The following is a 9,215-nucleotide window of genomic DNA, read 5'->3' as shown; positions in this document are numbered from 1 at the left end:
TACCAGGTGGACCTGAGTAGGGTCGGGATGGCCCAAGATAGTAGATTAGCAAGCTACAAAACAAGCTTTTGTTAGTCCTTTTCTTTCTTTCTTTTTAAATTTTTTCTTGTTTTTAAATATTTTATTACTTTTATTTTACGTATATGCGTGTATTGCCTGCATATAGGTAAGTGCACCCATGTCGTCCAATGCCCGCAGAGAACAGAAGAGACTGTTGGATATCCTGGAACTGGAGTTACAGACAGTTGTTGGCTGCCACGTGGATGCTAGGATTTGAACCCGGGTCTTCTGCAAGAACAGTTAGTGTTCGTAACTGCTGAGCTATCTCTGCAGCCCCTGTTAAGTCCTTTCCTTAAGAGATGTAAAGAGACCTTGACCGGAAGGAACTTTCTGTTATTGTTATTTAGTTATCTTGGCTAGGCAAGAAGCACAGCGGCAGTGTCTGGGAGGTGATGCTTTCCTTTCAAGGTTAGTTACTTCAAAGAAAACACTCTTCTAAGGGAAAGTAAGTTCAGACCTGATCGTGAAGGTGTGCGTTTTTGTTTTTTTTTTCCTTCAGCTTTTGGAGTTTAAAGCGGCTGCTTTACACAAAATGAAGAACATGAAGTTACTTTGGCTATTACAATTTGGGGGACTCCATTTGGGGCCATTACATAGGTGGCCTGGGGTTTACTTAGGTGGTGACTCTGTCACTGCACTAGGTACTAGATCCAAGGTGTACAAGGTTGGTGTGGCCTAAATGCCCGTCCTACTTCCTATACCCAAGGTGCTTGCCCTACCCAGTGCAGAAACTAGGTAATGTGGGGTGGAAGTGACAGTTCGGTTGGGGGCATCTTGGAATCTAAGCATCCCCTGCATTGGTCGAAGTTCGACATGGGGTTTTGTGTGAGAGAGAATGTGATGGGGCTGGAGCCCCTTAAGACCAGGGATGTTTCCAGATCCCTGTACAGGGAAGCCGGGACCAGCAGGACAGCAGAAGGGGCCTCCAAACCTAGAGCTCAAGGGAAGGATGCAATCGGACAGGCTGTGGCTACGTGGGAGGTTAGCCTTGTGGTGGGTTGGGGGGGGCAAGTGTGATCAAGGGGAGGGACCAAACTAAGGGGAAACCCGCTCCCCACTGAGCACGGGGTAGAAGGCACCCGGGGAACTAGTAGCTGGTGCGGCAGAGAGCGGTGGGGGCGAGGCAGAGAGTGGGGAGGGGGAAGCTGCTCCTTCTCCAGGGACTGCGAGATGCCCTTGGGACTCCAGTTCTGAGTCTGCCCCTTGGTTTCCTCCCTGGAGCTGCGGTTTTCCGGGTCTTGGTGGCACTCTTTGTTTTTGCTCCCCTTTTGTGGGCCCGGAGGTCTTTTCGCTGGGGTCCTTCGGAACCTCAGTCTGGTTTTTCTGTCAAGTGCTCCACTCCCTCGTTTCCTGGTTGTAAGCCAAGTGCTCCACTCGCTCGTGTTCCTTCTCTATGGAGTGGTGGAGTGACCGCCGCGACGCCAGAGCTCCAGCGACGCTGCGCTGTGCCGCTGGCTGGCTGGCTGCGCTGGGAAGGTGGGCGCTGAGGATCAGTCAGGCTCTACTGCCTGTAGTTAACCCCGCCTATGCCCTCTTGGATCCGGGTCAGAGCCAAAAATAACCCTGGTTTAGAGTTCTAATTAAAGGAAGTTAAATTTTTAATGTCTCAAAAGCCTGTACAAGGCCACACCTGATCACTTTTTGAACTTTACAAAATATATCTAGCTGGAGAATGGTATTTAAATTGTTTCAACATTTAATTTAAATTCCTGGTGATGTTACTGGTATAAGGTTTGTATAATGCCAGATTTATATAAAATTAAAGTTAAAATAACATTGCATTTGATTACATCTCTTAAGACTAATTGCCTTTACTAGGGCTCTCCAGCTGGGGGCCCGAATGAGAGTTAATATTTTTACAGATTTGACTTCTACATTCCTTGTGACCCATGCCCTCACAGCAATCTGGAGAGAAAGGGGACTCCTTATTTGGCCACAAACACCTATTAAACACACCCTTGAGATTTGGCCCTCCTAGAAGCAATTCAGGTTAGAGAACTGACCTTAGACCTTTTTCTCCCGGCAGGTCTCTTAGAATATTCTTTGACTGAGGCTGTCACCTTGTACTGAATGTATTAGGAATTTATTAGGAATTTAGAAATCAGAAATTAAAGATGAATATTAACTCTGTAAACTCTGAAACCAAACTGAACATTGCTGTGACACTGTGTGAAGTAGATAAGTAGATAAGAAGCTAAGTTGTAACCCAGCAACCAAACAGAACCTATGTGAGTTGAGTGTCTGTGTGTTGGTGATAAGTGACCACAGGGTGTGAGCCATATCTCAAGAAAACACTGAAGTTACTGACGTAAGTCAGAAGGACCCCAGCCAGGAAAGAAATATATAAAATCTGGTAGCTAAAAAGATTCTTTTGATGCTTGGCCACACGAGACTCTGAATCTGTGGGCCTCATCCCGGCACATTGCCCAAATCCTGAGACCGCTACCTGAAGCTCTGCCCGAGACCAGACCGGAGCCTCGCCTGAGACCTGATCGAGGACCTCAGCCTGAGAGCCAGAGACTGACAGGAGCCTGCCACGACCAGACGTGATCAGAACCTACAAGAGACAGCTCCTCAGCCGGGAGAGTGTACCGATCACGACGGACTAGAGAACCTCTCCACACGGAGTACCTGAAGGCTTAACCTCTAGAAGGTACTCCAAGAGACTTTGGGACTCTTAACTGCTAGAGGACCGGGTTTCTCTTTGAGTGTTTGTATTGATGTGTGTTTGTTATGCTTTGACCTAGTAAACGCATAATGCAATCAAACAGTCGTGTGTGAGAATCTCTTCTGTCCGTTGCGCCTGTCCTAAGCTCTCCCGAGAAGCAGTGACACATTTTGGATGTCACACTCAAGCCAGTGGCTTGAGACACATTCAGGACACACCTCCAGTTACACAGTGGTGGTACTGTATTGGGGGCCTATTCATTGTCTTTTGACTCATGCACCTCTGCCTTGGCCTTTACTACATCTAAATACAGTCTCCCTTCAAGTTCATTTTCTTGAATAGCCATGAGTCTCCTGCTGAGTGGCCTCCAGAGACCCCCTCCCTTATATTTATAGACCTTCTGACTAGAACAATTCCTAGACTTCTTTTCAGGATGGGGCTGGATTCTCTTAGGTATTATACTTCCTTTGTTTAATATTGTTTTTGCATTTTTATTGAATTTTTGTTATTTCAATACAATATAATTTGATGACATTTATATCCCCTCCTCCATCCACACCTCCCCACACACCCCCACACTCAATTCAATGTACTCTTTCTGTATAATAAGGCCTATAGAGTCTAACTTGAATCCCCAAATGTCCTCCAGTGTGGGTTCATCTACTGGAGACTGCACAGGACTTGTGCATGCTGTTACCATTGCTGTGAGTTCATATGAGTAACTAACCAGCTGTCTGGAGAACTCTGCCCCTCCCACAGTCATCCACCACCTCTGGCTCTTACATTCTTTCCACCTCCACCTTTGCAATGATTCACGAGTCCTGAGCTCCAGAAGCTTGACAGAGGTGTCCCACCCAGAGATAAGAGCTCTGCATCCCCATCTTCCCTGCACATTAGAAAGTCATAAGTTTCTGTGTCAATCACCATCTGCTGCATGAAGAAACTTCTCCAGTGAGAGTTGAAAGATGCATTAATCTTCAACAGTAGGTGAGCACGTGATCCAGCACCATCCATTCCGTTCATCCCTCCTGGGACTGGGAGTCAATATTATTATGAGGGAACCACAGTTACATCTCACAAGAGGGACCAAGCTCCAGCTCACAAGAGGGGAACCACAGCTCCGGCTCACAAGAGGGGAACCACAGGTCCGGCTCACTAGAGGGGAACCACAGCTCCGGCTCACAAGAGGGGAACCACAGCTCCGATCACTAGAGGGGAACCACAGCTCCAGATCACTAGAGGGGAACCACAGCTCCAGATCACTAGAGGGGAACCACAGCTCCAGATCACTAGAGGGGAACCACAGCTCCAGATCACTAGAGGGGAACCACAGCTCCAGATCACTAGAGGGGAACCACAGCTCCAGATCACTAGAGGGGAACCACAGCTCCAGATCACTAGAGGGGAACCACAGCTCCAGATCACTAGAGGGGAACCACAGCTCCAGATCACTAGAGGGGAACCACAGCTCCAGATCACTAGAGGGGAACCACAGCTCCAGATCACTAGAGGGGAACCACAGCTCCAGATCACTAGAGGGGAACCACAGCTCCAGATCACTAGAGGGGAACCACAGCTCCAGATCACTAGAGGGGAACCACAGCTCCAGATCACTAGAGGGGAACCACAGCTCCAGATCACTAGAGGGGAACCACAGCTCCAGATCACTAGAGGGGAACCACAGCTCCAGATCACAAGAGGGGAATCACAGCTCCAGATCACTAGAGGGGAACCACAGCTCCAGATCACTAGAGGGGAACCACAGCTCCAGATCACTAGAGGGGAACCACAGCTCCAGATCACTAGAGGGGAACCACAGCTCCAGATCACAAGAGGGGAACTACAGCTCCAGATCACTAGAGGGGAACCACAGCTCTGGCTCACAGGAAGGGTTCACAGGCCTAGATATCTTTCTTTCCCTAAGTTCTTAGGCTCTCAGTGTTTTTCCTGCATATACAGACATGATACACTCATGTCCTGCAAAGCCCTTGGAGGTCAGAAGAGGGCGTTGTATCCCCTGGAACAAAGCTACTTCATTTGGCTGACTAAAATTTTCTCCTCTGCTTAAAATTTCAGACATAGTGCTCAGGATGGAGGGGATGGGCCCAAGATGGCTGGGCGCCTGGGTTCCGCTCCTGCTTGCACAGATCCCCACTCATTTCTTGGCTGCTGAGCGATATGGCATATGCCAGTGTACTCTGCCAGGGCTGGAGGCCACTAGGGCCATGCTGGAGAAGCTCATGAAGGCCTTTGAGTCACTCAAGTTGTTCCAGCAGGAGCAGCAGCAGCCACCACTGCCACCGCCGTTATTATTATTACTATTTCTTAGATGGCTGTGGACTTGTGAGATTTTTGAGGAACCATGTTGTAAATGCACAAGGGCAAAGTCCTCTTCAAGACTGTCCTCTGATATCGTTTCATCTTTGGTAGCATAGGCTTCTGCAGTCATCCAGAGCTTCAACTTGGCCATGATCAGATTGGATTCTTGTAGGAATTTTGACTTGAGGTTCCCTCGGTCCATGGCAGCAGGCAAATGCTTCGGCACTTCAATTAGCTGGGCATGGGGGTGGCGGGGAGAGACTAGCTCCCTGCCACAGGAGTGTCTCCTTCAAGTAATGCTTTCACTTCGACTCCCGGAGGAGTTCAGTCATGTCATCGTTGGCAATGAGGTTGGTCGAAGGAAGCTTGAAGAGCTCAGGGGTCTGCTCCCACTGGCACATATAGCAGTGCTTGATCTCCAGCTGTGTCTCCAGCAGAGAGCTTGCCTTCCTGGTTGCCATGGTGACCCCCCACACACGTGCTCCTGCCCTGCAGTGCTCCCTCCCATGCTCCCACCTAGTGGCGGGACTGTTTAAATTTTTAAAATTTACATTTTTTATAGTGTGTGTGTGTGTGTGTGTGTGTGTGTGTGTGCGTGTGTGTGTGCTGGATAGTTTGAGTTGTCAACTTGACACACCTGGGTGGAGGGACCCTCAACTGAGGAATTTCCTCCATTGGACTGGCCTGTGGCTATGTCTGTAGAGCATCTTCTTGATTGTTTAGTGATGTGAGAGGGCCCAGCCCAATGTAGGAGGTGCCTCCCCTCAGTAGGTGGTCCTGTGTTGTATAAGAAAGCTGACTAGGCATGGGCCAGGGGTGCCAGCCAGTAAGGAGCCTTTCTCCATGTCTGTGCTCCCAGTTCCTGCCCTGAGTTCCTGCTTTGGTTTCTCTCAGTGATGAACTGTGACCTGGGGGCTGTAAGATAAAATAAACCCTTTGCTCCCTAAGTTGTTTTTTCTGCGGGGGGTGGGGCTTCTTTTTGTGACAGGATCTCCTTGTAGCCCTAGCTGGCTTGGAATCACAATATAGACCGGTCTGGCCTCAATCTTACAGAAATCCACCTGCTTCTGCCAACAAGGCGTGTGTCACCAGGTCCGACTCCCAAATTGGTTTTAGTCAATGTTTTTATCACAACAATAGAAAGTAACTACGGCAATGTATACATATACAAGTGTTATGATGAATTTGTGTGGAGGTCAAAAGACAACTTGCAGGAATCTGTTTTATTCTTCCATCTGTGAGTCCTAGGGATGGAACTCAGGTTATCAGGCTTGGAGGCAAGAGTCTTTACCTGCTGAGCCATCTTGCACAATAGCTTCCTTCTTGTTTTAATTCTGTCACAGTCTGTCTATAGTCCCTGCTTACTTAACCTTCTGGAAGGAATAGTATCTTCCAGATTAGAGGCCATTAAGCTCCAGATTTAGGAGTATCAACCACTACCATCTACATTGACACCTGTTTCCCAGGACCCTTGTATGCCACCACTTAGGACTTTAGTCCCCAAGTAATGTCATGGTCTGGCCTTCAACCTCCTGTAATAATATTTCATCCTCTCTCCAAACTATAACTCAACCTTTATGGCCCTATGACCATATGACAGATCATCAATACCAATCAGGGCACACTGATGCTCCTTAGCTCTAAAGTGGGTCCAGAAGAGAGATCTTCAATGCTTTACCAATTATTTGACCTTGGTGTACTTTGGGGGTGGGAGATTAATGTAGAGACAAAAGGCCAGAAATGAATGGGCCTAAAATATTAAAGGAAAATTCCCACTCTCCAGAGTCAGGCCCTAGCTGCTTGGAGTCTGAACCAGTGACTTGTGATGCCTTATATAAGTGATTAAAGCCTGACACTTAATGGCCCCTGAACCTTACCACAAATGGACAATCTCATGGGGAACAAGTGGTGTTATAAAATTTGCTACCACAAGATATGGAGCTACTCTCTCCAAATAGAGCCACATAAATGGCCTAGGAGGCAAGGCCAGGTAATTTTTCTTAACTGCTATAAAAGGATTCCATTCTTTCTCAGAGGTGTGATCCTCTCTAAGATTTTGCTTGCTGTGTTTCTGTCCAATGGTCTAATCTTTTTTTAAAAAGACTTTTTATTTATTGCTAATATTTTACTTATTATTTTAATTTTATGTGTATGAGTGTTTTGCCTACATGTATATAAGTGCACTACATATGTACAATGGACCACAGAGGCCAGAAGAAAGTGTCAGATTCCCTGGAACTGGAGTTATGAGTGGTTGTTAGCCACTATGTGGGCACAGGGAATTGAAGCTAGGTCCTCTGGAAGAACAGCAAGTGTTCTTAACCTCGGAGTCATCTCTCCAGCTCCCTTAAAGACCTATTTTTGTGTGTGTCATGTGCACCAGTGGAGGCCTGAAAAAGGCATTAAATTTCCTGGAGCTAGAGTTGCAGACAGTTGTAACCTGCCTGGAGTGGGTACTGGGATCTGAACATGGGTCTTCTGGAAGAAAAGAAAATACTCTAAACCTCTGAGCCATCTCTCCAACCCCCAGTGTCTAATCTTTCTGCACACTTTTATATTAATTCTGGCCTGATAAATACTTTTACTCCTACACTTTGGGCTTTTTCTTTCTGCCACAGTAATATCTATTTTTTCTTTTAAAAATAATTTTAATTAATTAATTAATTAATTAATTAATTAATTAGAGGCAAGAGGGAAGTGCAAATGCCATGCTCCTCTTATGGAAGTCAGAGGACAGTTTGCAGGAGTTGGTTCTTTGCTTCCATCCTGTGCATCCTAGGGATCCCACTTTGGTCATTAGGCTTGGAGGCAAGCACCTTTATACCTGCTAAGTCATCTCACCAGCCACAACAATATTATGTTTGTGTGTGTGTATCTGTTTGTGATGCATGTCTATGCCTGCACCCATACATGTGTCTGTGAGTGTTCCTATGAGGGGTACAGGTCAATGTTGAGTGTCTTCCTCTGTCTCTCTCCACCTTATTTTGGATATACAATCTCTGGACCTTGCCATTTCAGTTAGTCTGGTTGGCCAATGAGCCCCAGGAATCTGCCTGTCTCTGTCCAGCAGTGTTAGGTCACACACTCATACTGCCGTGCTTGGCTTATATGTGGGTGTGGAGATCTCAACTCAGGTTCTTATGCTTGTGCAGCAAGCACTTTATCCAGCTAGTTATCTCTCCAGCCCTCACTGTGGTTTTGATCTGCCTTTCCTTTGTGAGCAGTGATGCTCAGCATCCTTTTATACGCTTGCTGGCTATGTTTATGATTCTTTGGAGACATGTCTAGTCTATTACTATCCTTTGTCCACTTTCATTTATTTTTCTAAATATGGAATGCTTCAGGAATTCATGTGTCATCCTTGGGCAGGGGTTGTGCTAATCTTTTCTGTATTGCTCCAATTTTAGTACATGTGCTCCTGAAGGGAGCATGTGTCCACTTTTAAAAGCAGTCCTTTCTCTTGCTATTGAACTGTATAAGTTCTATGCATATTATGTTAGAGACCAATGCTGAATGTACAGCATTGGGTATTAATCAGCTATTAACCAGCTTTCTATCGACTGTAGCAAAATACAGAAATGAAACAATTATAAGGAGAAAAGGTTTCTTTTAGTTCATGATCTTCAGTTCCTGGTTGCTTGCTCTTTTCCAGCAGAGCATCATGGTAGAGAGTGTGTGATGGAACATCATAGCAAGAAAGTAAAGGAGAAGAGATGAGTGGTGTCCCAATATCCCCCTCAAAAGCACACCCTGAATGACCCAGCTTACACTAGGCCCCACCTCTTACAGCTCCATAGTCTTCCCAAAGTGCCATCTGTTGGGAACCTATACTCTTCAACACATGAGCCTTTGGGAGACACTTAAGATTCAAAGCACTGCTGGGTACGGTAGCACATGCTTTTAATCCTAGCATTAGGGAGGCAGAGAGAGGAGGGTCTTTGTGAGTTTGAGGATAGCCTGATCTACACAGTGAGTTCCAGGCTAGCCAGAAGTAAGTACATAGTGGGACCCTATCTCAAGCACTACCACCACCAGCAACAACAAAGTTAACAGCACAGTTTTTGAAAATCCACAGGTGAAGGCGGTGGGAAGAAATGAACAGAATTTGACAATAATAAAAAGAGGCCTCACAGCATTGCTTTCTGTTTAGACTGCCCTCTTCCTTCAG

At 46.5% G+C, this 9,215-nt stretch overlaps 1 non-coding gene across 1 annotated transcript; it reads right to left on the bottom strand.

The window, feature by feature from the left end:
- Positions 1–8,371: 8,371 nt before the first annotated feature.
- Positions 8,372–8,476, bottom strand: LOC115069907. Its single transcript, XR_003849152.1, has one exon. It is a non-coding gene; the product is annotated as a U6 spliceosomal RNA (small nuclear RNA).
- Between the last annotated feature and the right edge of the window lie 739 nt (positions 8,477–9,215).

Source organism: Nannospalax galili, unplaced genomic scaffold (genome assembly GCF_000622305.1).
Source record: "Nannospalax galili isolate Female #2095 unplaced genomic scaffold, S.galili_v1.0 scaffold395, whole genome shotgun sequence".
NCBI lineage: Eukaryota > Metazoa > Chordata > Mammalia > Rodentia > Spalacidae > Nannospalax > Nannospalax galili.
Note: the sequence above shows the minus strand (reverse complement) of the source record. Positions and strands in the feature narration are given on the sequence as shown.